Source organism: Aphelocoma coerulescens, chromosome 1A (assembly GCF_041296385.1).
Source record: "Aphelocoma coerulescens isolate FSJ_1873_10779 chromosome 1A, UR_Acoe_1.0, whole genome shotgun sequence".
Classification (NCBI taxonomy): Eukaryota; Metazoa; Chordata; class Aves; order Passeriformes; family Corvidae; genus Aphelocoma; species Aphelocoma coerulescens.
Window position 1 is genome coordinate 5,945,383 of NC_091014.1, and position 27,137 is coordinate 5,972,519.

Below are 27,137 nucleotides of genomic sequence, written 5' to 3' on the forward strand. Positions count from 1 at the left end.
TTGCCTAATAATTTTATGGGTGATGAAATGAGTGACAGCAAGATACAGTAGTAGAGAAAGAGAGGGCTGAGCTTGGGTCTTAAAAATATGCTGTGATTATCCAGTCTGAGCTTATAAACTGAGTGATGTGCAAGATGTGTACTCTTTTTGCTTTTTATGAGACAAGGCAGAATCCTGAACGGTAGTTTTTCTATGCCTTTGCTACTGAGATTTTCATAGCTACCTCATTAAAAATCTGATAGTAAGCATGCACAATATAAAGAAATGCTGTATGGCTGCCAAGTTTTCAAAATATATTCCGAAAAAACTACCAGAAGGAAACCATAGAAACATTGCTGAGTGTATAACAGTCAAATAAAAGTCCATAATTAACTACTGTGAAGGAAAAAAAAGAATCTGAATCTTTTAGATGATTTAAAAATTAAGGAGCAATTTAAAGTAATAGTGGTATACCACATTTTTAGCTGCTTTCCTTTACATTTCATCTGGTAAATGCAATGAATTTCTCTTCAAGATAACACACAAAGGTATCCACAAAATGTTGAAACATGGAAAGCTCAGGGGGGACCTACATGGAGAAATCAGTGCTCACTAAGTAAGGCTATGAAGTTATATTGAAGTAGGTACTCTGCATCAATTCTTAATGCAGACAGTGGCCTTTGCTACATCTCACTCTATGTTCCAAAGGGAATTAAATTAAAATCATGGCTGTCTTAATTTCCCCGTGTGGTGAATGGGTAGAAAGAAGCATGTCCAGAAGGAGAGGCCAATGTGAAATGGACTGTACTGTGCTGTTGAAATGGTTTTATCTCTGCTGCTTTTACAGGGAGAAACAAAACTGAACTGAACTTCAAAGAAACGTACATTCCTTAAAATAGGAATAAATTATTTTTTTCACCAGGAAGACTCAAATCTGCCAAGAGGGTGGGTTGCATCTCACCTGCTATAGAAGCTGCCCTTGATACAAGCCTTCTGGTACCAAAGACAATAATTTTTCATCACACTTTTTCCTGTTACTTAATTCCAGTGGTAACGGTGCCAGAGATCACAGTGCATATTCTCCACACATAATTTCTGAATTTTGTCTTTCCTGGTGGCCTCTGCCATTTGTGAGCACGTAGGTTCCTGTCATGATAGTTGAATTGTGTCTGTTTTCTAGTATCCACTCTCACATTTCTCTGGCATTCTTCTAAGTTCAGACTTAGAACGGGATGTATCCCACTTCAGACTTATAATCATCTAAAGTATCTAAAGTTCATCCCAGTATAATCATCTAAAAGTTAGACACTCTGTCATGGAAGCACCCTCTGTCCTCAAAGAGAGAGGCAGGCAGAACAAATCCTGAAATCATACAGTACTTGAGGCAGAGGGAATCACTGTGCCTCATCTAATCCAACCCCTATGTCCAGTGAAGCATTAATCTTGACAGTAGGTAGAATTGCCTGGAATATTTTCCAGATGAGTTATGAAAATTTCCAAGAATAGAGATTCCATAAACCTATCCAACCTGTTCTAGTGCATAGCCATTCTTCCTGCAATTCTTTTTCCCCATGTACCCAAAAATGCCACTTTTTTTTTCTCACATTATATGCCACTGTCCTTTAGCATGGAGAGTTGCTTCTGTTCCAAGGGACTCTGTGAAATATCAGCACTCACATCTTGCTTTAGCAGAGTGAAGGTGATTTTCCAGTGAGCTGTGAAGGTTTTCTTTTCCTCTCCTTCACTTGGGCTAACATGACTATTGTGGTTTGTCATGAGTGTCTAGATTGTGGTTAGATGTGGAAATACAGTAATAGATGCTTTCACGCAAAGATGGAAGGTTGTGACACCAGTGTCAAACCAACTATTCCAGCATTCCCCAGCGATGCATCAAAATGTCAAAATAGTGACAGAAGTTGAAAAGCATCTCTAACAGGGGAGAACCCTGAACACACCTTCCAAAGGAAGAAAAAAGCAAGGCAGTTGCAGTTGTATTCTGAAACTGAGTGTCCCCTTAATGATACAGCACAGGTTCTGGTAATCTCTAGTTTAGAAGGGCAATCAACTGGGAATGCAGTCAGGTGTAAACTGCACATTTCTTCGTGGACAAATCATCAGTGGATGCAAAATATCTGAGATAATTAACAATTATATAACTTAAGCAAAATGGAAGAGAGTTATGGAAGTAGCAAATATTCTGGCAGAACAAAACAATAAAGTATCTGGCAGAATGAAGTAGAATTAAGAATCACGAACCAAGAACACTTCCTAAAATTTTAGTCTTCTTCTGGGAATCTAAAGTATCTACGATTTTGCTGTACTTTGTTTATACTCTGGTAGCACAGTTATGGCCCAACATGCCAGATGAAAAGCACATAATAATAATTAATCCTTGCACTACAGAATTTGCAACACAATTAGCTGTGATGAGCGAAGAATTGAAGACTTGCTTTGGGGATATGTAATCTTACTTGGGACTAAAACAAGATTTGCCCCCAGTTACACTTACAGTCATTAAGACACAAAGAATCAAATAATCTGCTTGAGTTTGCAGAACAGATGCAGCAATTCCAGGAACTGATCAAATATTTCTCAGTCCTATAATGTGCTTCAAACTGATTGTCATTTCCTATTTCTTCTTTTAATAACTATGTGAATAGTGCAGGGCAAGAAGCTGGATTTCTTTTTCTGCTAAACATTTAGATGATAAAAGCAGCCCTGAGATTCTTATTCCCTGAGGAGATGTTTTCCACCTGGACTACCGAGGTACCACAATGCATAGCTGAATAAACCAGGATGGCAAGAAGTGAATTCATTTTTTTTAAGACCTAAACCCATGGCTGAAGCTGTTTAAAGCATATTTTGGGAATTTAAATCCCAAGGTCTATATTTAAGCCCATATTAGCTTTCAGTTTAATGAGGGTCTGAATAACACATCTTAGCTTTACTTGGTTTGCTTCACATGTCAGTATAGAAGTCAGAGAATTATTTAAGTAGAAATGAAGTCACTGTTCTTTATTGCTGAAATCAAAGGGGTTTTTTTTGTTTTCTTTAGCTTAACATTTCCTAGAAGAAACAAAAATATAGGAAAAGCTGCAAAGGATATAACTCCATTAATTAAGCCACTTTTAGTTTATTTTTTTGGTGTAACAATGCTGTTTTTAAAGATTTCTTAATGTTATTTTACAATTTATTAAGTTGACAGTTATGTTAGTTAATAGCAATTAGTTCCATCAAACTTACATCATCATTTACTCACTAAGGTTGTGCACTGAGTTATATTATTACAACAGTGCAGTTCACTGCTGACCAAAATCAGTTCCAACAAACAGGTAAAACCTCCTTTTTAAATAGAATGATCACATCCTCATTCTCTTCTTTGACTAAGCAAAAAGTTTCATCACAGCCATGCTGTTGACAGAATGATTACTAGGCCAATTCACCACCGTAATCCAATTATCCCAAGCAACCTTCTTAGGCCTACAGATTTTCTGCTGGCCTTTCTGAACAACTGAAATACCACAGTAAGGTGAACAAGTGACTGTCTCAAAACAGTCTCATCAAAGGTTATGTGAAATTTTATTATATTCAGTAGGAGAGAGATGTTTAAGCAGGCACCAAGATGCCCCTGACACCACTCAAATATCATAAATGTACCTTTGTGTACCTGTTCCCTACAATCAGTTTTGCTAAACAAGGAACAGAGTTTTCAGTGCTAGAGCACTTAAAATTCAAATTCACTCATCTTCTTTTTTTTTTTTTGGGGGGGAGTGTGACTTTGCCCAGTTCTCTGCTGAGAGATTTCATATCTAAAATGCAATAGTTGCTGGAAAATGCTGTTTGCATTAGGTAGTATTTGAGTTATCCAGCCACACAAGAGAGGAATCAAAGGCTTTTCTCTTGTCAGAGCAAGGTTCTTTTGGACACATCAGGGGATGATTCACTCTGCAACCATCTTGCATCACAGAAAATATCAAAGGTCTATTTTAAAAAGAGGCCAAAGTGCTTTGTCTATTTCACAGCCAAAAACTACTGTGAGATTAATTTTCTTCTATAAAGGTACAAAGTTCAAGTTGCTAAAATTAGCAATTGTTTCACCTGAGCCTCTTCTCTACGGTCCTATTCAAAGCAGTATTGTTTAGTGTTTCAGTGCCTGCTGTTTAAAATGTAATGTTCCCCATTTAATGTGTCAAAAAGCTTTAGCTAATTATTCTCATAGCAAGGATAATCGTACCAATTATGATTCTTTAAAAAGAATGGTAGAAACAAAGAACTGGAGATAAGACTTAACAATGACAAGACAAATTGGGGAGGCAGGGGAATCTTAAATGTTGAAAACCTCCAGCACCCTCTTTTTTACAGGAAATAATAAAATTACAACTTTTTGAAAGAGACAAGTTATCACCGCAACCTGTGGAATTGTGGATTATTACGACAAGCTTCCTGTTGGTTTGGAATGAAGTTCATGGCTGTCCCTCCAGCCTCAAAATCTAGGGCTGTAGGATATGACTTAGAGTAAGATCTAACATTTGTGCTGTCACCTACCTAGGATTGACAGGCAGTGGAATTTTAGGTGCATAGTCCTGAAGGCAGCAGTCCAAGACCTTCTTTCTCAGGTCTATGGATGCCCTGTGGATGTTCTAGGAGGAGAAGCAGGTGGACATGGGATTGATTATGTCAAATATCTATCTCCAGTGATTGCCCCAGGAAAGCAAGTATTGTGAAAGGACCATTCAAACCATCTAGGTTAAATCTGTTTCTCTTTACTGGTGTACTGAATACACAGGGTTTTGCATCCAGCTGGGATACAGGCTGGATAAACCCTTTCTAAGGAAAAGTACCAAAAGGAGCAGATGTGAATCTCAGTGAGGAAGAAAACAGTAGCAACAACAAGACCTGTGTCCCCAGCAAAGGTAAATAACCAAAAATTGGAAGATATATGTCAGCCTAGAGGGTGAAGAGTTCTTACTTCCCACATCAAAAAGACCACAATATTATGTGGGACACCATCAGGAAGGAGGACTCTGTGATCCTGCTGAAAATGACTCTTTGTAATGGTAGAAAATCGAGGAACAAGGAGACAAGGAGTGAGGAATTCTCCCTCACTGCCAGACCAAACTGAGAATCTGCTGCCTTTTCAACTCAGTCAGCAGTCTGCCCCTGCAGCTATTACCTCAGGAGCAGGTAGGAAGCGCAAGTGTAATGACTTTTATCACTTTCTTGTGGGTATTGTTAATCACTTTGAATGTCTTTGCGACACATTTAGATTTCTCTAAATGCAGTGACGACTTTGGACAGAAAATCACAAAGCCCTTGGTTCTGATCCAGATCACACAGAGAGTCTGAACATACCTACTGTCACTTAAATTGAAGAACAGCATCGTGCAATTGTTCTCTTGTGCCTGACGAATTCAAAGCCACAGATTGAGTTCAAACAACTGTTACCCTGTTCCACAAGCTCTGATAATGAAGACACCATGAAAGTTTTTGGCACAAAGGAAAACAAGTCAATACACACATCAGGACACTACAACAGATGAAATTTAGCTCTATTATAACCAGATATTCAAGCATTCTCAGAGGAATTGAATCTGTCCGCTGCTTTTGCTGCCATGCTTGCTTTAAGCTGTTCTCTTACCCAACTCCCTGACTGTTTATCAGAGGACATCATCTGGATGCTAAAGAGACATTTCTCCATCAGGCTGAGGGGTGGTTCTCTCTGAGAGGTGTCACAGGAAAAGGTACAGAGAGAGGGGAAGAGCATATAATCTTTACAACTCTTCTTCAACTCACCCATTTCAAAATCCTTTTCTAAAAGGATCAAAATCCTTTTCTTTCCTCTGTATCTACCAGGCAAGTTCTATATTGAGAAAAATTTATACCAAAGTTAGAGGAAGAAGTGGATGGCATGAAAAGAAAACCTGTGAGCATAAAAGTTTAGAAAGATCTTGAGGAGGCTATCAGAAAGTTCGATTTTTTGCTTAGCAAAATTGAACTGAAGCATTGTTACGTGGGGCCACCTTACCTCTACAAAGACTGTGGTTTTCCCATAGCACAGGGGAATAAACACCTACTTAGAAATTCCATATTCCCACACTGTTACTGGTGTTGCTTTTTTTCCCAGTAGTTTGGGAAACTCAAGACACATTCAATAAGACTTGTACTCCTCAACCAAAAATACAACTGTCTATTATGTGACTCAGACACACAGGTCTTGGAGCAACCAAATGCATAACCATACTTGTTATGCAGAAAGGTGTGTAGCAGGGAGGTGTGTCTTACACTGAGAAAAACAGTGCTGTAGCACTGAATTCTGGATATTCAAAGGTACTGAAAACCACCTTAGGTTTCATCACCCTTCCCTGAAATTATTCCATTCTGCTTCATAAATCTTTGATCATTTTTTTTTCCCCCCTATTAATTCCATTTGTTTAGTGGGTTTCTTTTTCCATCACATAGGTGAAAAATGCTACCATTGAGACAGGTTAACATCATCTGTGAAACACCGGTGTGCCTTGAATTCCCTTTGAGGTGGCTCTGTAAGGCAGAAGGGACCTCAAGAACACAACACAAGGTTTGAGAAGATATGGGTGATTTTCATCTAATTTCATCCCATATCAACTATCTAAAATGTTTTTTTGTTCTGTCTGTGCCAATTGTCTGCACTCTTTCTTTAGGAAATGGAAAGGAGGAATAACTGCTTCCAAAGGGCAAATGAACCTTCTCATTGTGAATATTTATTTAAGACATGTTCTGGCATACCTCTCTGTCTCTCCATGGATTACAAAAGGAGCTTAGACCAAATGTTTCCCCATTGGATAGCCTAAATTTAAGCTCCTGTTGCAGCTAAATATAACAAGAACAGTATGAGACTAAGCCTAAAATCCCTTTCTGTACTACAGCTGGTAAACAGGCCACCTGACAGAGAGGTTACACACAGGTTACAGACACTTCCTCTTAATATTTTTTTAAAGCACTGCTCTTCGTATCCTCTGTAAAACAGCTCAAACTACCACAAGCCACACGTGGATAGTTCAGATGGATGGTTTTGAATGTTTCAGCTGCTGTTAAGTTTATACAGGAATTTTTGTAAAAGCTCTTTGCAAGACTCAGGAGTTATCACTTCAGCCAACTCTGGTGATAACAAACCTCAGGTTCTGCTAGCAACAGGCCTATTTTGACTATTCTAATAGTTTCACTGAATGACTTTGGGCTGCTTTTTCATACTGTTATTTCATGGCCTCGTCCAGCACCTGACAGGGAATTAAGAAACTGGAGGGTGAAGCATCTGAAAATGCCATGGTCAGGACATGGTTCTGCAGGAGAACAGCCCAACTGGCCTCATGAGAGCATTCAGGGATTCTCCTCAGGGACTCGAGGGTTTAAACTACAGCAAAAGCAAAGCTTTTACTTGTGCTGTAGCAGAACCACTTGGATGAGTGTACTCTTCACATGGTGAAAAAATGTCTGGATAGCCTAGTTCAGGGAGTGGTGGACTCAGTCATCTTAGAGATCTTTTACCACCTAAACAATTCTATGATTCTATAACAAGAGGGGAAATAGTTTGATTTCTCCATCTGTTCCCTAAATGAGAAGCAGCAGCCCATTCTCAGCACTCCCTTAAAAACAGCAAAGCACAAGGAACTGCTGCAGTGTGAGATGGGACTTTCAGGTCATTAGTAATCTGGTTGACATGCAAAGTGCTGAGGTAGAAAATGAAAGCCCAATTGCACATCCCAGCCCCCTGAGACATTCGGTCTCCCAGGAACCATTATTTTGTCTGTACAAACTATTGTTTCATAAAGAATATCGTGTTTCAGCAGAAAAGTCAAATGTGTCCTCTCATAACTCCATGTGGCTGTTAGCTTACTGCTGAGCTAATACTTTGCCACATAAATAAAACTGCACAAAAAAGAGAGAGCAACCTTGCAAGGAAACATGGGGAAAAAATATAATTCATTGGTGCTCAGGGCTGAAAAGCTAGTGAGCTTCTTTCCTTTCCTTTTTTCTTCCCTTTACCCTTACAAGTTGATGTGTATCCAAACAGCTTGAAAAGTACTTTGAAATCCAACTTTAGTCAGCTATGATGAAGACATAAGAGGGGCTGATTTTTCCTTTGTGATGCTTTGTTTTCTTTTTTATTCAGTGTTCTCTTCAGCAGTGGCTGCAGGAGAGGATCCAAATGTTTTTTCTTGGAACTTTTTTTCTTTTTTTGGTGCAGTTAAAGATGTATTTCTTGAGTTACACTGAGCAATAGTCACTACATACTGCTTTTGAGATAAGCTCAACTAGTGAGCTGAGAGGGCTTGAACCAAAATGCAAGACTTCTCAAACCCCAGGAATCTATAACACCTTACCTAAGGACTTTTTATTATGGTAAAATAATGCCACTTTGTGAGGAAAGATGTGAAATACTATGTAGCTATTTTTATTTTTGTTGAATCTATTTCACAAACGTTCTAAGGACCAGTCATTGGGCTCAAGGGCACAGCTGCCACTCAGAGGGATCTAGAGAGGTTGTAGGATAGGGCCAACAGGAACTTCATGAAATTTCACAGCGAAAAAAGTAGAATTCTGCACATTATAAGAATCATCACTGGACACCTGGGGAGCAGCTTGGCTGAAAAGGACTTGAAGGTCCTGGTGGGCAAATAGATAAATAATAAACATCAGCACACCTTGCCAGCAAACTGTTCTGGACTGCTGGTGCAGGAGCAGAGCCAGGAGCTGGAGAACAGTGATATTCTTCCCTAATCAGCAGCTACAATTCTGCATCTACTCCTGGGACATCAAAAAAGAAAGGCATCAGTAAAAACTGACATGAACTCAATGGTAGGTTACCACTGAGTGGGGGAGAGAAGGAACTGGGGTAACTGACCTTCAGAAGGTGCTGGGGGACCAGGGTTTGTTTGGCCTGGAGAAGAAAGAGCTTCAGGAGGAGGTAACAGCATCCTGCCCATATCTACAATGAGGACGTCAAGAAGACAAAATTATTAAAACCCAGCTCAGCAAAGCACTTAAACTCACATTTATGTTTGACTTTTTTCCTATTCATTGTAGGTTTTTTAATAAATATAGATATTTACATCTTTTTTTTATTCTGATCTCTCTAATGCACTCACACATCTGTATATTTTTAATATATTGTAAAAACCTACTTAAAGCTGGACAAATACCTAACATCTTCCCTGTGCTGAGGTATTTTGTAATATTAAAATGTGATTTTCGTTCATCTAATTTGTGGATTAGGTGTTATTTCATTTTATTTTTACAGCTATATGCAGTATTACCAACCATTAGCACGTAAGTATGAAATGATGAAATTTTTATGGCTACTGCATAAAATGAAATGGTACCAAAATTATGAGGTTTAACTCTGAACACTTAATAGAAATAAAAGGATTCAGTGCTATGCTATACCTCTGGCAGGGTGTGAGTTGAGTGCAGTGAGCACTCCAGAGTTTCATGTGCTGTGCAAAACAAGAGCGTCTTGTTGAGACGAGGACATGCACCACTGTAGTAACTCATATTTGGGTTCACAGCTGACTCCATGTGAATATATTTTAGCCCATATTGCAGCTTCCATCCTGCCCCTTCAGCTTGTTTTTTTGGTGGAGGAAATCCAGATATGCATCTGCTTTGGAGGAAATCCCACAGTCTGACACGGCCTTGGGGCCATGAAAGCATTGACCAACAGGAAGGAGGCACCAAAATAAAAAACATCTGAAATATTTTCAGCCTTCAGAAAAGAGAAGACACACCAAAGCAGTGTCTAGATCTGGTATCTCATTCCCAGCTGAGAGGAAACCTTCAGAGTCCAACAGATAAATCATGGGGTTTGAAGTGTCAGTAACCAGAAGTGACTGCTCCTCTTCACTGGTTTTGGGGACTGTGCTCTTCATGTTCTCATTTGGGGTACCCAAATAACAGCACAGTAAACTGCAGCTGAGGTTGACATAAAAGCTACATAGAGGATCCCTGTGATCTGATGCATGATTCTCTCATCTTAGTAAAATAGCACTGTAAGATAAAACAGTCCTTTGCAACTGGACAAGGAACAAGGTTACACCATTTTCTTTGCAAGAATGCACTGTTTACAGGCAAGGACAAAAAAAAGTTTGAAAAAATAAGAGAAATTAATACAAATGTCTAGCCAGGTTCTCAGTAGTGTCAGTAGTCACATGACAAATGGATCCTTCAAAGCTGTATAAGTTTACAATACCTGAGAGTCTTGCACCCTTTCCTTAGAATAATCCAAAATCAAAAAATACTTAAAATTAAAGGAAAGAGAATAATGTACCTTAGCACTAGAAGAACTTTAAAAACTATACCCAGTATTTATACCCATGCAGTTGACTAGAAAAAGGTCTTCAGAATACTGGTTAAATGCAACATTGAACAGTGTCTGCTAATATTAATTATTATTTTCATCATTATTTTCTCAATGTTCTAGGAGAAATTTTGAGTAGGACTAGAAAGCATTTTTAGATTGCATTGGTATGCAAATTAATTTTCTATGTAACATCATGCATTTTCATGTGGCAAGCTTCATCCTTTAAGCTTTTTCTATCAAAGAAAGAAACAATACTCTGTCCCTGAGGTATCCAATCAAAATTTGTGAACCATTTCAAATTTATGAATCGAGCACACACAGTGAAACCCTTTACTGCATGTTGTATGAAGGGTGACTCCACTGTGCTTCATGGTGGAATTTTATTTTATTGCTTTTTTATTGCTTTTGAAATTATTTTCCTAATAATTCTTAATTACTTTTGCAATTAAATTTTTGTCTATCATTAACCACTAATTTTTTCATACAGCTATTCATTGCAATTTCAAGATCACATTCCTCAATGGCCACAACTAACTTTAGCACTGAATATGGAAAACTTGAGACTAGTTTTTCATGTTTTCCTTTAACATTTACTTCCACACACTTTTAGTTCCCAGCTCATTGCCTGCTGATCATCACACCCTGTACATCATATTGCTGAAATGTACTGAGTCGTAGAGCAAGAGGTCAAGGCAAGGCTTTAGTTTAGTTGTTATCTGTGTCTGGGCATTCAGATCTCACATATCCCAGAGATCTCTGTGAAGCACTTTGCCATGTGATTTTCTTTTACAGAAACTAGAGTATCAGAACCATAGTACCTCTGGAACTGAACCTTTAATTCTTTATATCTGTGTTCTCCATGTATGAAACTTAATATTATTCCATGCCAGAGATAACAATTTTTCTCCTGCAGAGCAGAGGCTGTAAAGAAAAATTCATTCATGCTTTTAGGCAACTCAGGCAGGTTTTCACTCACCTAATTTTAAATGTCTACAAAGTAATTGTCTGTACCTGAAATAGGTGGAGGTTTTTTTGACTCTCAGAGACCCGGGAGAGAAATGGGCACTTCACTCATCCTGAGGTAGCCATCCATAATAAGACAGATGAAAGATGTATTTTAAGTACCTGTTCTCTCTATGACTGTAAAAGTTCAGGTGCACACTGGACCATACAGTTTGGATCTAGACATATACACAGCTGGATAGCTACACATACTGAGATGAGCTTGACATCCTGAGTTTACAGTGATGACTGATGTTTCAGTTTCTACACAGACACCCTGTGGAAAGTTTATGCTATATATGTCTTTGAGCTAATCTAATCAATATTTTAATAACCTCAATCTCTGCTAGAAATGATATTTCCCAAAGCTATATAAGCATGATTTTGTTTTAAATTAAGAATTTGGAGTCTGTTGTGAGCTGTAGAAACTCTGGGAGTAAACTACCATGATCGCATATAACTTTGTAACCCAAAGGGCACATGGTTATTTATTGACTAAATTCTGAATAAAATAGAACAAGTACAATGAGATTTGTTTTATGATTGCATTTTCACCAAACTATAAGATTACTTCTGGATTCAATATAATTAATTTAAAGTAGCTCAACACACCAAGAGTAAACAGAGTAACACAGAGGGAGGAAGAGATAAAGAGCATCTCAGAATGGTAATGTAGTTTAAGCCAGTGAAAACTCCTTGTTGTGTACTTGAGGTAAGGACTAGGAAGACAGTTTCAGATTTTTTGAGTATTTAAAATTTCAGAAGGAAACAGGAAATGTTGTAGGTACACAAAGAAAGGGTGATAGAAGCCTGTCTGGCATTCATGTTTCATGCTAATCTACATTTACCATCATTTTTGGTACAGTTAACCTAAAAGTGAAAACTTTTATCTTTATTCCACACACATTGTAGAACTCAAACTTTTAGGGCAAAAGTGTGTGAAAATCTTTTGAGCTCCAAGAAGGCCTCAAGGAGTCTTCTAAATAACTGCATCCAGTAGGTCTCCACTGTTTCTTTCCTTATTCCTACTCATTAATGTAGATGGCTGAAAGTAGCAACTTTTCTCCAGAAAATGTTGATTTACTAGCTTGCTGTGAAAATATCCCTCTCCCACAATTTATTCTAGAAAGCTGTGATTCCAAGCTTTCTATCCTGCAGGTTTCTAGACTCACTGTTCCCCGTGAATTGAAGCAGAGACAGAAGTTTGAATGCTGCAGGAGTCAGTTGCACTGCCAAAATCAAGGTCCACTCTTCCTGCCACACCTTTCAGGATTTTGTCAGCCCTTGGGAGACTAGCCTAGCAGTTTTTTGGATTCCCTGCCACCTTTACTTAGACTCTCATTTCAGGTATAGCATTGAAAAGCCAACAGAGAGGAAGAGCCTGAAGTCACCACCAGTTTGGATGCATCAGCATCTCACTCCCTCTGGAGTGGCTCTCTCAGAGCCACGTAGCTACTCCAGAGCTCTTAGTGCTGTTAGAAAGATGGGGTTTGCAATGGAAGGAATCAACCAGGTTACATTATTTTCAGCTAAAAAGAATCATCCATTATGGCACCACCATTATCTTTTGGGACCATGCCTCGGCAACCGGTTCCTTGAGAATTTCAGGGGGAAAAAAAGGAAGGAAACAGACACTGAGGGGCAAGAAGAGGAAGCAGATGTGATCACCCAGTGTCTCGATGTTATATCATCTCTCAGCCCTGTGGGTGTCGTTCATAGGGAAAAGTGCATGAACTTGTGGAAGTTAAATAATATTGTGTCATCTGTTATATAACTCTGTCAGTAGCAAATTTCTTTTTTGCATCCTACTTTATTCCTTGATGTTGCCTTCAGCGATTTTTTAAAATTCAATGTTACTACTCTGCAGTTAATGACTTCTGGAAAAAATAAATATAAACTTTCATATCTTGAGTGATAATTTTTTAATAGTTGTCTACAATCTAAGCTTGCAACAAGTTCTTTTCAAATTTTTCTTTTTGGAAAATTTTAATTTTATACTCACTCCTGGAACAGTGCTCTTGCAGTATCTTGATTAAACTGCCTTCAAAGTGTTGGTTTCACAAAGATTAAAGGAAAGACTCCCAGTTTACATAAGCTGTCACATCCTGTGGGCTGATAACATTTTAGATTAGTTGAATCTCTAATATTAACATTTTCTGTAGACATTCCTGATTTTCCTAGTGAGTTCCACTGTTTTGATTTTTACTTAGACAAACAGAGAAGCCCTAAGGGGGCTAAACTGAGATGCCTTAAGCAGTCTCATTTTCCAATGGAAAACAGACAGTCCTCTGTCTTATGAAAACTAGACATCTCTAAGATGTCTGTTTATTGGGAGATGCATAAAATCTAAGCATGCAATATTCTATTTTTTAATAAGGTTTTAAAAAAAATCTCTCTTCTTTTATATGTACCAGTAAGGATTTGTAAAGACTTCAGCTTTAATATCACATCTCAAATAAGCTTAATTTAACATTTTTTTCTGTGTATCTTTGATGAGAACCTGAATAACACATGAGAAATTATCTTTCTGTATTCTTCTTTAAAAATTAAAACACAGGGAAAATAATGAGGGAGAGCAGAAGGGAGAAAGAACATGTGAACAAGTATTCACTTGTTACATATCTATATATATATATAGATAGATAGATAGATAGATAGATAGATATACACACTTAGCAAATATCTCCTCCAGTCATATTCACACAAGATAATGAGGTGATCCCACTGCCCCTTTCCTTTGAAGCTGAAAGGAAGGTTACATTTTTGCACACTTAAAATAAATGTCTGATTTCTGTAACACACAAAAAAAAAAAAGAAATTCAAAAGGTGTTGCTCAAGGGAAGCCATCAGCACTTGAGAAAAGCATAATCCCCACCATCTGCTACCACAGAGACAGAGCAACTATTCACAGCTTTTGCTGCAGTCCTCAGGCTGCAATTGTACTGCAACTGAGGGTGGTCACAGTAGACCTGAGCAATTTTATATCTTTACTGCTTATTTCCCTGCCTGCTGCCACCTCTCTTCCTTCCTCCTCTGCCCATTTTTTTACTGTAATAGGCAAAATCAGGGCAGGGAAGGGATTGTATCTTTCTGATCTTTAGGCAACCTGCTGCCACCAACAGAAACATGAAACACACATTGTATTCTGAGTCTGTAGGCGATGTCCTCTAGGCTGAGATTCATTTCATTTAATTATAGTTATCTAAAAAGTACCCAGTCTAAGGCAACTATCTAGGCTCCTCCTTTAGATGATTAAAAAAAAGGCAGCTCCAAAGGTGATTCATCCTAAACTTCAATTGGTATTAATCCCCAAACAAGTGCTGTGTAAAATTAATTCTGTCTGATACAAAAAAAGTTCAGGCTCCAATTTGGAGCAGACATTAAGAATGGACTTTGCCTGAGGAAACACACACAGCTCCAGTGCAGGTGTCCTTACCTGAGGTGACTGTGCAGATTTCCTTCACAGCCAATGGAAAAAACAGGAACTTTTGATTCCTCTCTTCCTAATGTAGATCAGGGAGTCATAGAGTGGCTTGGGTTGGAAGGGACCTTAAAGGTCATCCAGTTCCAATCTCCTGCCATGGGAAGGGACACCTTCCTCTAGACCAGGTTATTCAGAGTCCCCTCCAACCTGGCCTTGAGGACTTCCAGGGATGGGGAGTCTACAGCCTCTCTCAGAGATAGAAAGATTGAAATATTTCTCTTTACTGATGGCAAGGATTAACTTGTATCTAGACTCTTTTTTAACAGATTTATAGGGTTAGAAGAGGTGAGTTATGCTTCTAACTTCAAGGCTAAAATTTTTGGATATTAATCTGGGTTTTACCAACTGTCCCACACAACAAGAAATCATGTGAGCAGTGCCACCACCTTCAAAAGATTAGTCCTCTTTGCCAGACAGCCATTGCCCAACACTATCACTTTCAGGTTTTAGGATGTGAAGGTTTTCATGTGCTCTCCAGAGCAGCATGTAGAGAGCCAAAGACTGAAATAATTTCTTCCTCTATCACACCAATGTAAAGACACAACAAATCCTTTGAGGCTTCTGAGTTATTGAAAGACAACAGAAGAGAATTTAAAACTAGAGGAAAAATGTGAGTGTGTTACTTGAACTGCCTGGGAATGTTCTTATGGCACAATGTTCAAATGCCTGTGGCACTTAATTTTCCTAGGCTGTTTCTCTTATGGCAAAAATATTATATGAGCTACACATTTACAAGGACACTTGTTCACCACAGAGTGCGTTGAAATAAGTGCTAGTTCATCATAACATTTAAAGCATCTCAACTTCACTGGCATTTAAGTATTGGATTGAGCTTTATCTCAATTACATGTTTAAAGAGAGCTGAATGTACGGGAGGATAGTTCCTCAGCCTTATTTCATTGCAAATTTTATAGTTAATTACTGGGACAAAACACTAAATAAGAAGACAAACAGTACAAGTTAAAATGCAAGGTTTCCTGGCAGATATAGCTTTATAAAAAAGCAAAAGTTAAATGCTAAGAACTCATTCATAATAAAAAGCAATTTCCCAAGTATTATGTTCTATCTCCGTTATGGTTAAACACCATAAATTAGCAGTGAGCACTCCAATTCAAATGACTTGTGTTCTTCAGTATTCTTAAAAATCAGTCGAATCAGAAGTCCGCTAGCGCTTCAATGGAAGTAATAGAAGACAATTTAATTGACAGAAATGTGTTTTAGATAGTACTTCTTATCTTCAGGCAACACATTTTATTACCTAAAACTTCATTACAGTGCACAAAAAAGGAGAAAGAGAAACATCTGTTTACGTGTAGTGAACCATACATTTAAAATGATAACAGAATTGATTTCTTCCTGCATTTTTTATCTTTGCTGTATACATTATGACCTATATGCTGAAATGTGAAAACCTAGAAATTTCTGGTACCCATCTGCATTTTCAGGAAAAAAAACCAATAATATTCTCAGAAGAATGATATTTTTGCACTGTTGTAATGTGCATTATTTTCTTAAGATCAAATCTGAAAGCAAACAAGCCCCTATATCATTCGCAGTAGCGCTTCTGTCAGATCTTGTGGCTATATTTTCCAAACAAAAAGGGTTTGGTGTTTCAGAGGGAAATTCCCAACACAACAGTAAGGAAGGAGCAATGTTGGTTTTCAAGTGTAAGTACTGTGTGTGAAGTCAGTTTTACAAGTAACAGGTGATGTTGATTTTGATCCTGTATTATCAGTGGGAAACAAGAATCCACTGCCAAAGATTATCTGCAGATGTTTTTCAGCTGTTCCTGAGGGAAAAGAATTATGCCAATTTCTGGTGCTCCTGGAACTGTGGGTTATGAAACAGCCTCAAGCACCTGACATCACTGGAAAGAAGTATGGTTTGACAGTGACACAGGATTTGATGCCATGCTAATGATTAGAAACAATAAACAGCTCCACAATTTAATAGCAGCCACATTCCCATTATGACTTACAAACTGGTAGTGTTTGTAAGTTTCCATGAGCCATCAGAAGAGGTTGAGTCGAAAATGAAATTCCAGTTCTTAAAACCATGAAATATTTTAAGTCTATTTGGGGACTATGAACTGACATTTAAGTGAACAAGCTGAAATGTCTAATTCAGGGATATATATATATATATATATATATACAGTCTTAATCCCATTGACCATAAAAGCACAGAATGGCTTGGGTTGGAAGGGTTCTTAAAGGTCAACTAGTTCCAACCTCCAGCCATGGGCAGGGACACCTTCCACTGGAGCAGGTTCCTCCAAGTGCCATCCAACCTGGACTTGAACAATTCCAGGGCGGGGGCACCCACAACTTCTCTGGGGAACCTGTGCTAGGGCCCTACCACCCTCATAGTAAAAAATTTATTCTTAATACCTAAACTTAGTCTACTTTCTTTCAGTTTAAAGCCATTCCCCTTGTCCTATTACTACAAGATCCTGCAAAAAGTCCCTCTCCATCCTTCTTGTAGGCCCATTTTAGGTACTAGAAGGCTGCTATAAGCAACTTTTTTGCTATAAGCAGCAAAACTAAACCAATATAAACCCATAAAAGGCCTTTTCTTCTTACCAGACCCTTTAAGGATCTAGAAGTCAGTTCTTACACTCATGGTGCAGGACCACTGACAGTCACATAAGAGTTAATTGACTTTGACTCAGAACTGTAATTGTATTACACTTATTAATACAATATATTGCAAGTTTTAATACACAATAATTGAATTGCAAGACATTTATTGGTTGGGCAGGGGTAAACAGAAAACAAAGTGACCTTGATTGCTTGATTGATAGGTCAGAAGGAAACAGTGCAGGCAACAAGTACACAGATGTGTGACAAAGAATATAAAGCTTCTACATAACTACTGAATCCAGTAGTGAGAAGCTGGGAGCACAGCAGGCTGTCATCTACATAGAAACCCTGGTTGTTTTATTGTAGTTAAATATTAGTACAATCCATGGATTACATGCTTCTATGAAATACAGAATATGTATAGAGAGGCATTTCTTCTGCTGGAGGGTTGCAAACTCCACTAGAACATACTGATCTGTTCTAGAAACCACACAGAAAAAAAACCCAAACCAACAAAACAAAACCAAAACCAAGCAGGCAAACAAACAGCAACAAGAACCCTTTAAAACTTGTAGAAGGTTTAAAGAAAATCTAAAGGTATAAAGAAAAGAATGAAAAATAATGAGAAATCAAATTACTGTATTGACTCTTGCATGGCTTCTGGGCTGGCTGACTCCAGAAGCAGCCTGAAGGTTGCTGTGCTGCTGAGACATGATTAAATGCATTATTAAACATGTTGGCAATTTGGGTTGAACTCAGGGTGCTCACAAACACTTCCTGTTCCTGTGTGATTGCAGGATGATCCATCTGATTGACATCGACCTCAGAACGCTGCTGCAGCCACTCCAACACAACCCTGGGAGAGGGAGCAACATTTCCTCTTTGAGATTGCCTGCAGATTCAGGTCTGTGTGGCTCAAATGCAATCTTATTACTAAATACTAAGAACTATTTATCCTTTTGATCTAAATCTCTGACTCAAGGACCTCCCAAAACACAGTATTTCTAAAGGAAAGGGGCTCAATGGCCTCTTGAAGTGGGGCTTCCATTGGTGTAGACAGTTAATGGAGGTTGGACACTGAACATAGTTCAGCATGTTAGGGGAAATATAGTTAGAGGAAATAAACCCCACTGACTGTGAGCAGGGCAATTTCATTTGCCTTCAGGAGGTCACTATTCTGTTCTTTCCCACAATTTTAATCTGTATTAACTTCTTGTCCCTTTTTTTTAAAGAAGAGGGATTTAAGTGAAAATAAAATATGTCAATATGACTTTTTTTTAAGATTTGAACTGTTTCATAGTGTTGTTTTTTTTTTTTTTTCTTTTCTCTAAAATTATATGGAAATGTCTAGAAACATTCCTCCCATGGTCAATGCTTCTTAGTAGTCTGTTTTTACCTTCAATGCCATGATTTTATTCACTTTGAAGAGATCTACTATTTGCAGAGTATTATTACTGGGATGAAAGAGTAACATGGGTTGATGGATAAACAAACAAGCAACAATAAAATGCTGCCCTTGCAAAACACTGTACAAACATCAATTAATTCTATTTGCAGCAGCCTTATGCAGCTGATAAATTCCCATTCTGCAGATGGAAGTGCTAAGGCAAAAAAGTGGCAAAGAATTTTCACTGTGCTGGGGCATTGATTCAGACAGAAGTTTGAGGTTTGACTCTTTCCCTAAGGGTGCTTTCCCACAAGTGCCAGAAGGCTCTGTAAGCTCTGGAACAAGTTTTTATTACAACAGAAACTAAGCTGCGTGATTTTTTTTCTCTCTCCTGTAAAGAAAACTCTCCCTATGGAAGAGGTTCTTGGTTTCAGGCTCTTTAGCAGCTGAGCTGCAGCAGATCCCAGCCTGTCCCTTCTGGGTTCCCAAGAAGTCTTTTCTCCCTTCCCTATAAAACTCTTGATGGTGGGGCACCTTCTTTCTCCCAGTAGGCCACAGTCAAAGCCCCTCTGTGCTTTCTCCCTGTATTAATAAGCCTTTCTCCCTATCTTCTGAACTCTTATTTTCCTTGAAGAGCCCAGCTTTCCCCACTGAGGTCCTTTTTGGAGCCAGAACAAAGCCAAGAGGCAGCTTTCCTCTTTCTGCTTTGCCTCAGCCATTATGGGAGTGTAACATCTCATGCCCAACAGGCTGCAAGCAGACGTGTAACCTAGACACCATCCATCATGCTTGGCAACAAAGTGACTCTTAATTCTGCTAGTCCAGTCCATCTTGGGAGGCTGAGATAAGGGAGGCTGTTCCTCAAAGAGCCCATAAGCTTTTCTTTGGTGAAAACTGAATGTTTTATTGTTGCTCATAAAAGGAGTCTTCCATACAGTTTTACACTGGATTTGGTTTTTCTGTGTGCAGCTTTTAACTGATGGAATCATTCATGGTGACTCTTTAATTTACTGATTTAGAGGAAATCGTCCCTTTCTGTCCAGAAATAAATGCTTGGTCTTTCCAAAGCACAGTTGCTTTTAATAGTGCTAAATTGGTGATGTTAAGAGTTGTCACACAGCTGCTTTGCCTTCTTGCTCTTCTGAATTTTTCCTATTAGAACATGAACTGAATTTCCTTCTCAGTGGAATTATACCCTCCTGAGGACAAAAGTACAGGCAACAAGAGTTCAGTATATAATAACAGTTGCTCACTGAAGGGACAAGGAAGGCTGGAACTCCCAAAACACAACTGTCAGACTGAGCATCATCCTGGAAACATCCTGAGTTGGTCTAAAAGTGTTAAAATGGTTTAAAGAAGCCAAAGGCAATTTACATTTAGCACACCAGCATAATATGTAAACAATTATCTACTTTTATAGAAGAAATATTTTGAAAGCTGTTTTATTTACGTCTAAGAATGAACCTTCCTTACTTGTACCATTTTTGCCACAGTGGTGTCAAAATGCATCTGTCAAGTACCTGATTTTCTTACAGATCACTGTTCAAGCTCCCTATATTAGGCTTAAGCCTGGTGCTGTGCCATCCTGATCAGGAAGCACTCTGCTTCCAGACTCATGGAGATGGGAAGCTCAGCAGAGAGCAGGATTCAAACCCAGCCTTTCTAAAACAATTTTCTTCCTGTTTTGCACCTGCTATTTGACCAACCCAAACTGACATTCAGCGACTAGTAAAGCAAAAAGTGAACACTTGAGGAAGAAGGCATTCAAAATTGAAGCTGAGACTCTGGGTAGATTAAATCTTTGGGGTTTTTATGGCATTTTCATATATATATATATATATATATATTCATATATCTAGTACATGTATATATTCTCAAAACATTTGATTTTAAGAGGAAACCACTTACACGATGATTATTTTTAAGAGGGTTGAGAGGTTTTCTGTAATTATGCTCATAGAATCCTCTTACACATCTGTTCATTACATATCTGTGTCTCTGTAGCTAATCATTTAGAAATTCATCACATGAAATATATAAACAAGGCAGTTCCATAACATTCACAGCCAATCAGAGAGGCTGGCAATGCATATCTGATTATTTCCCAAAGTCAATATTTCTGTTAAAAGCCATTTTATTTCATTTTCCTTCTCCCTATTTTGATACTAGAACTCCTCATTTATACATGCACAAAGATTTTGGAGGTCTTTTCCAGCCTAAACAATTCTATGTTTCTAAGCTGTTAATGTGTGGCTGGGTGAGGTGGGTTGAAGACAGTGAGACTGTGAGGTGGGTTTAAAACTGGCTGAAAGGCAGGTCCAGGGAGTGGGGATCACTGGCACAAAGTCAATTTGAAGGCCAGCAACTCCCAGTGTACCCTGGGGTCAACACAGGGTCCAGTCCTGTAATTTTCATCACTGATCTACATGAAGAGAGAGAATTTCCAGTGAGCAAGCTTGCAGGTGATAAAGAACCAGGAGGAGATGCTGATATTCCAGAGGAATGTGCTGCCATCCAGAGACCTTGAAGGCTGGATAAATTAGATGACAGGAACCTCACGGAGTTCAACAAGTACAAAATCCTGCAGGTGGGAAGGAATAACCCCAGGCACCGCTACATGTTGAGGGCTGCCCAGCTGGGAAGCAGATTGACAGAAAAGGACATGTGGATCCTGGTGGAAACCAAGTTGAATAGGAGCCAGAAAGGTGCCCTTGCCCCAAAGATTAATGATATCCTGGGCTGCATTGGACAAACTGTTGCCAGCAGGTTGAGGGAGGTGATCCTTCCCTTCTCCTCAGCACTGATGGGGCCACACCTGGAGCTTATTGTATTCTATAGATGTAAACCAAGATTCACTGATGTTCTCAGAAAAATCTCTCCTAAGCTTTGCAACTGATCTGTAAGTTCACCTAATGTTAACTTTAAGTATTAAATGGAGGTATCCATATGTCATGAATTTAGCCATTACATATTCCTCTTTTTTCAAAGTCAGGACATGTTCTTCATAAGAAAATTATTCAGACTTCATAGGGCCCAAATCAGACTTTGGAAGAGCTTTTCTGTACATGAACCGTACAGGGAGCCTAAACCTGCTAAACCCTTAAATGAGATCCCTCAGTTGTAGTCCTTAAATTAAACTGACGAAATCAGATAGACTTTTTTTTTTTTTTTTTTTTTTCCCAGTAGTGTCCTCCAGAACAAGTAGCTCAAGATTTTAGTTTTGTTTGCTTTTCTCACAAAGCCTATACACCATTCCCCATTACAAGCTGGGCTCTGCAACTTTTGTCCTAATGCAAGTTATTATTTAAAGCAATATATTATGCACAAATTAGGATTGGGCCCTATGAACAAAGGCATACATTTGCATTTGGATGAATGTATTTGTGCACAGCTTAATCTCCAAGTGATTGTATTTGAGATCTCAGGGAAAGTACCTAATATTTTCCCTTCAGAATTGTCATAAATAAATGAACTAGGGATAAAATACTGAACTGATTTGTGCAATTTTTAAATTACTGCAACTGATGAAAAATACATAGCCCTAGAATTCTGACAAATATCTTCAGCTCAGAGCTGGCAAGGTCACAAAACCTGAACTGAGCTGCAAAATGATGGGTATTTACCTCTCATTGAGTTAATAAAGCCTAAATTCTTAAAGGAAAACAGCTTGCTTTTAGAGCGAGAGTGTCGGGATGGTTTAGGGCAGGAAGGCAAGCTCTTAAAGTTGATCTGAAGTGGTTTATGGCAACATTGTTCCTATTAAAAAAAACTACCACACAGCAGGTGGTAATTACTTCACATCCGAGTGAAGTGCAGGAATGGAGGATGATTTATCACAGAATGGCTTGGACAGGATGGGACCTTAAAGATCATCTAATTCCAATCTCCTGCCACAGGCAGGGACACCTTCCACTAGACGAGGTTGCTCAGAGCCCCATCCAAACTGGCTTTGAACACTTTCAGGAATGTGGCAGCCACAGCTTTTCTGGGTAATTTGTGCCAGTGTCTCATACATGCTATTTATTACACTGAGCAAACTGGATGTGCAAGAGCACATTCCAGCTGAAGGGTGGGAACTCAGAGGCAATAACTTCTCAGTCTGTTCCTGTTTGATCTGAAAGGGCTTGTCTACCTTGTCATGAACCAGGATGCTAAAAATTTGGTCATAAATCAGGATGCTGATCTTATCACTATATCTTCTATTCTGACACAGCTATGGATTTAAGTATAATAAACCCATGGGAGGATATCCTATTTAAAATTATTTAGAAACAAGGCAGCACAGCCTGAATTATCTGAGTTGCTACTGCATCCAAGTCCCTGTGATCTTAAACAGATCTTGTCCCCTGCATCTATTAGTTACACTGCAAATTCGCTTGACTGTGTGACTGTCTAACAGATTCAGTGTTGTGGCTCTAAATTCTGTTAATTACAATTCTGCCAGATGGGTGACAAAAAAGGGAACAAACTCCAAATTTCTGTAAAAAGTTAAGAGAAAAAAACCATCATCCTGTTCTGTATGTAGCAAATGTTAAACCAGACCCTGGTCTATATAAACTGACCAGCTCTCTTGCTGGTGTTGGACTGATTCACATCAGCTGAAGATAAGGCCCAGTGCTAAAAGAACAGATGATTCATGCAGTTTTTATATTAAACAGTAATATGATGTTCTCTAACATAGTTTAATAGGTACCTATTGAGTGCCAAGTTTCAGTCCGTGCCTAATAAGTATACTGACTAATAATAATTAACAGATCTACTTGGAAAGCAGTAATTTTCATATATTCCCCCTGCAAGATTTTTAACTGTTAATGAAAGTTAGATTAACAACTGCTGTTAAAATGGATCTATAATCCTCAGCTTTTGGCTTTTTTTTTTATCCTCAGCACAGCAAAGAAATGATCATAAGAGACTCCAGTTTCTATCACAGGGGTAACAAGGACCCCCAGGGAATATCCCAAGGCTGACTGCAGCAAGGATTTTCTCAGGTAAAGCAGCCCATGGCTCTTGCTAAACAAGTGGGAAATTGTGTTGATATTTTAGTCTGCAGCAATTTTTGCAGGGATTTTTTTGTCCTCGTTTTGTGTTCTACGAACACAGAAATCAAAGGTAACACCACTGCAGACTACAGAAGGGTCTGGAAGCACAAAGAGGATTTTTTTTGCAGTGTTGAGATCCTCAAGCTGGTAGTCATTGAGTCCAAGCAGTCTGGCAAAGGAATGTTGTATAAACTGGGGAATGAATCTTCAGGCTGCTCTTTGCACTGCACTGAACGTTGGGGTAAATCCCTCTGAGCCACTACAGGAGCTTCCTATAAACAGGTTTGGGAGCTGGGCACCAGCCCCACTCATCCTGCAGAATCCAAGGGCACATTGTCCTCCCAGAGTTCCTGTCTCTCACCTGCAGTATTCCTGGCAAAGTGAGCATTAAAGTTTGTGTCTTTTATGTGAGGGAAGCAATTAAAAACACAGCCCAGGGTCGGAATAACACTGACTCACACTGAGGAAACCCAGCCACGCTCTGCTGATACCGAATGTATCGCTCACCCCAAATACTGAATGTATCACTCGCCCCACACGAATGAACTGATTCACTACTTCTGTGAGGAAAAAAAAAATAAGGTCTAAAACATCGGCAGACTTTAATTTTTATTCTTTCTTTTATGCCTGCTAGTGGGAAGTCCTGACAGACCAGACTTTCCCTGAAACAATGCAAATGAATGGCTGAACACCACACAGTTATTGGTGCCTTCATCCTTTGTGGGCTGCAAATGCAGCAGAACTGTGCATATTTAGTGTCTGCAAGGTGCCTTGGATAATGATCTTCCTCTGATGCAGTATTATTGCTGTTTCTGGCAGGCTCTAGAAGAGCAGGCTAATTGCACAGTGTCAGATGGTAGGTGTGTTACTGGGTAAAAATCTAAGAGGCACATCAGCAGAGCCTTTTACAATATAATAGGCACTGATTAGCCAGCCATGTAATATGGCCGGAAAAGTTTCACCACTCGCTATTTGCTTTAAGTTCAGAGGTCTGAATGTAAACTAGGAATAAAATGGAGACTTTTGTTTCTTATTATGGCAGTGAAGGATTAAGAAATTGCACTGTTTGAAGAGTCCAGTCCCTTCGCTTTACTGATTTTAACCCCTTTAACACCCATTTATTGGAAAAATGCCATTTGTCATTTAGCTTTTCCCAGGCTGGTGATATCAAGGATTCCCATCAGAGTAACCAGCACTTTAATCCAATCATATTAGGGCTCGATCCTGAAAGATGCAAAAAATTCTCTTGCACAGGACATGGAAGGATGACGCCTCTGGTTTTAAAAGCCTTATAACAAAACAGTGTCAATGAAGATTGCAGTGTTAAGAAAATTATAAGAAAAGTTCTTATATTCAATCTTACCCACTTGAATTAAATCTAGTTATTCCTCTCTCCAGAAACCAAGAGACTGATACTCCAAAAATCCCAAGAAGGCATTTCTCTATTAACCTTAAATATATGAGGGAGGTGCTTAGATACTAGATGGCAGTATAAAACCTTAATAAAATTCATTCCAATAATGACATTTTAAATAATCATGCAGTACATTATCAATACACTTGCTGGGTTAGCAGAGGAATTAATTTAATTTCACCACCATCCTCTGTATTCCAGATATTGAAGGTTTCTTTTAGAACAGATAGAAACTTTTTGTGTAATATTCAGACATTAATGAAACCTTCAGATAGACTCTACTTTCTCCCTAAATTTAGTCATTTCCATAATTGTAGTGAAGAAAAATAAAGTGTTATGTTATATTAATATTCAACAAGTATCTTCATTACAATCAGGAAAATTTTGTTACTGGTAAAGATAATCTCCTTAAATATAAATTCTCTCTGCATTGCTGCCATGAATGAGAGCAGCAGAGAGAAGAAATTGCCCCAGCAAATCTGATGCTGAAATATAGATTGTTGATAATTAGTATTCTTATACACTGTTTCTCGTTTGGGCCAATCCATTTTTATTTCACCTATTTGGAAAATGCATCACAAATCCAAGACTGTTTGCAGAAACCTAAAGCTGGGAAATACATTGAATGCAACAGAGAAACCTAAAGCTGGGAAATATATTGAATGCAACAGATGGTGGTTAAGTTAGATAATAGAACAGAGTATCCTGCTAAAGAGATTTATAATCTGCTTTTTATTGCTCGTTCTGGAGGATGTTAACATTCTCCATTTATGCTCATAAGGCTTTTTCATGGCAATATTCATAGTTCATAGACTAATTCTTAGAGCATTGTTACATTTATCTTATCCAACCTCCCACATAACACAGGTCAGGGCATTTCATTAAGTGTTTCTTGCACCTAGAAACATACTTTTATAGCAGCTATCATAGCAATGGTAAACTGCCAACACCTTTCTGTCAATTTATGCTCTGTTACAGTGAACTCTCACTGCCCCAGCCCAAAGTGCTACCCACTGCCATTTACTCTCAACAGCTCGTGGTTGCACTTTCACTCTCCCAGCCTGCTGGTTCCGTAGATTTATCAAGCAGAGCCACGTAAAAGGGCAGAAATAGGACGTGAATGATGCTAAGTTCAGATGAATACAGAGTAAGCAGTAGTAAGACAGGGTATATTAAGTAGGAAATGCAAGTCAAGGAAGCAGCAGTTGAAGGGCTCTTGAGCATTTCACCAGGAAAGGTCCTCTAACCTTTGCACATGGTGCACTTCAATCGGATGTCAAAGCCTCTCTGTCTATAGCTCTACTGAACATAAAACAAAAACCACTTGAAAATTAGATGAAAATAAGCTCTGTTTGATATTGATATTGTGGGGTTTTTTGTTATTTTTCTTATTTTTTCCCAACAGACCAAAACTTTTCAAGTCATCTATATTCCACAAGTAACAGCACTTGCCTTTATGACTCTCAACTTTTTTTTCTTTTTTCCATGAGGTTTTTCTTTATGAACTGGCATGAATAAACTCATATCTACAAAGAATATTTGCTGACGTGGTAAGGCCACACATTCTTTTGCTAACACACCCGCTGTTGCTCCATGGCCCACAGGCAGATAACAAAGGTTTCATATAAAATCTTAACGTTGTTAGCACACCAGGTCTGTGGCACATCTCGTGGGACACATCAAATCAGCACAGCAGCACCTCCAGACTTGTAAATGTGTGGTCGGTCTGCAAACCCCTCTGCAAACACCAGCCCTGCAAGTCATTTAGCACAGCAAACCAGGCCCACACACACCTCACGTGGCCATCATGCTCCTGTCTCTATTGTAGGCAGTGCACCAAAAGGACCATAGAGCTGTGGGAGGGACTGAGTGTAACAGGTGTCCCAAATGAGCTCCAAAATAGCTTTCTGCAGCTTT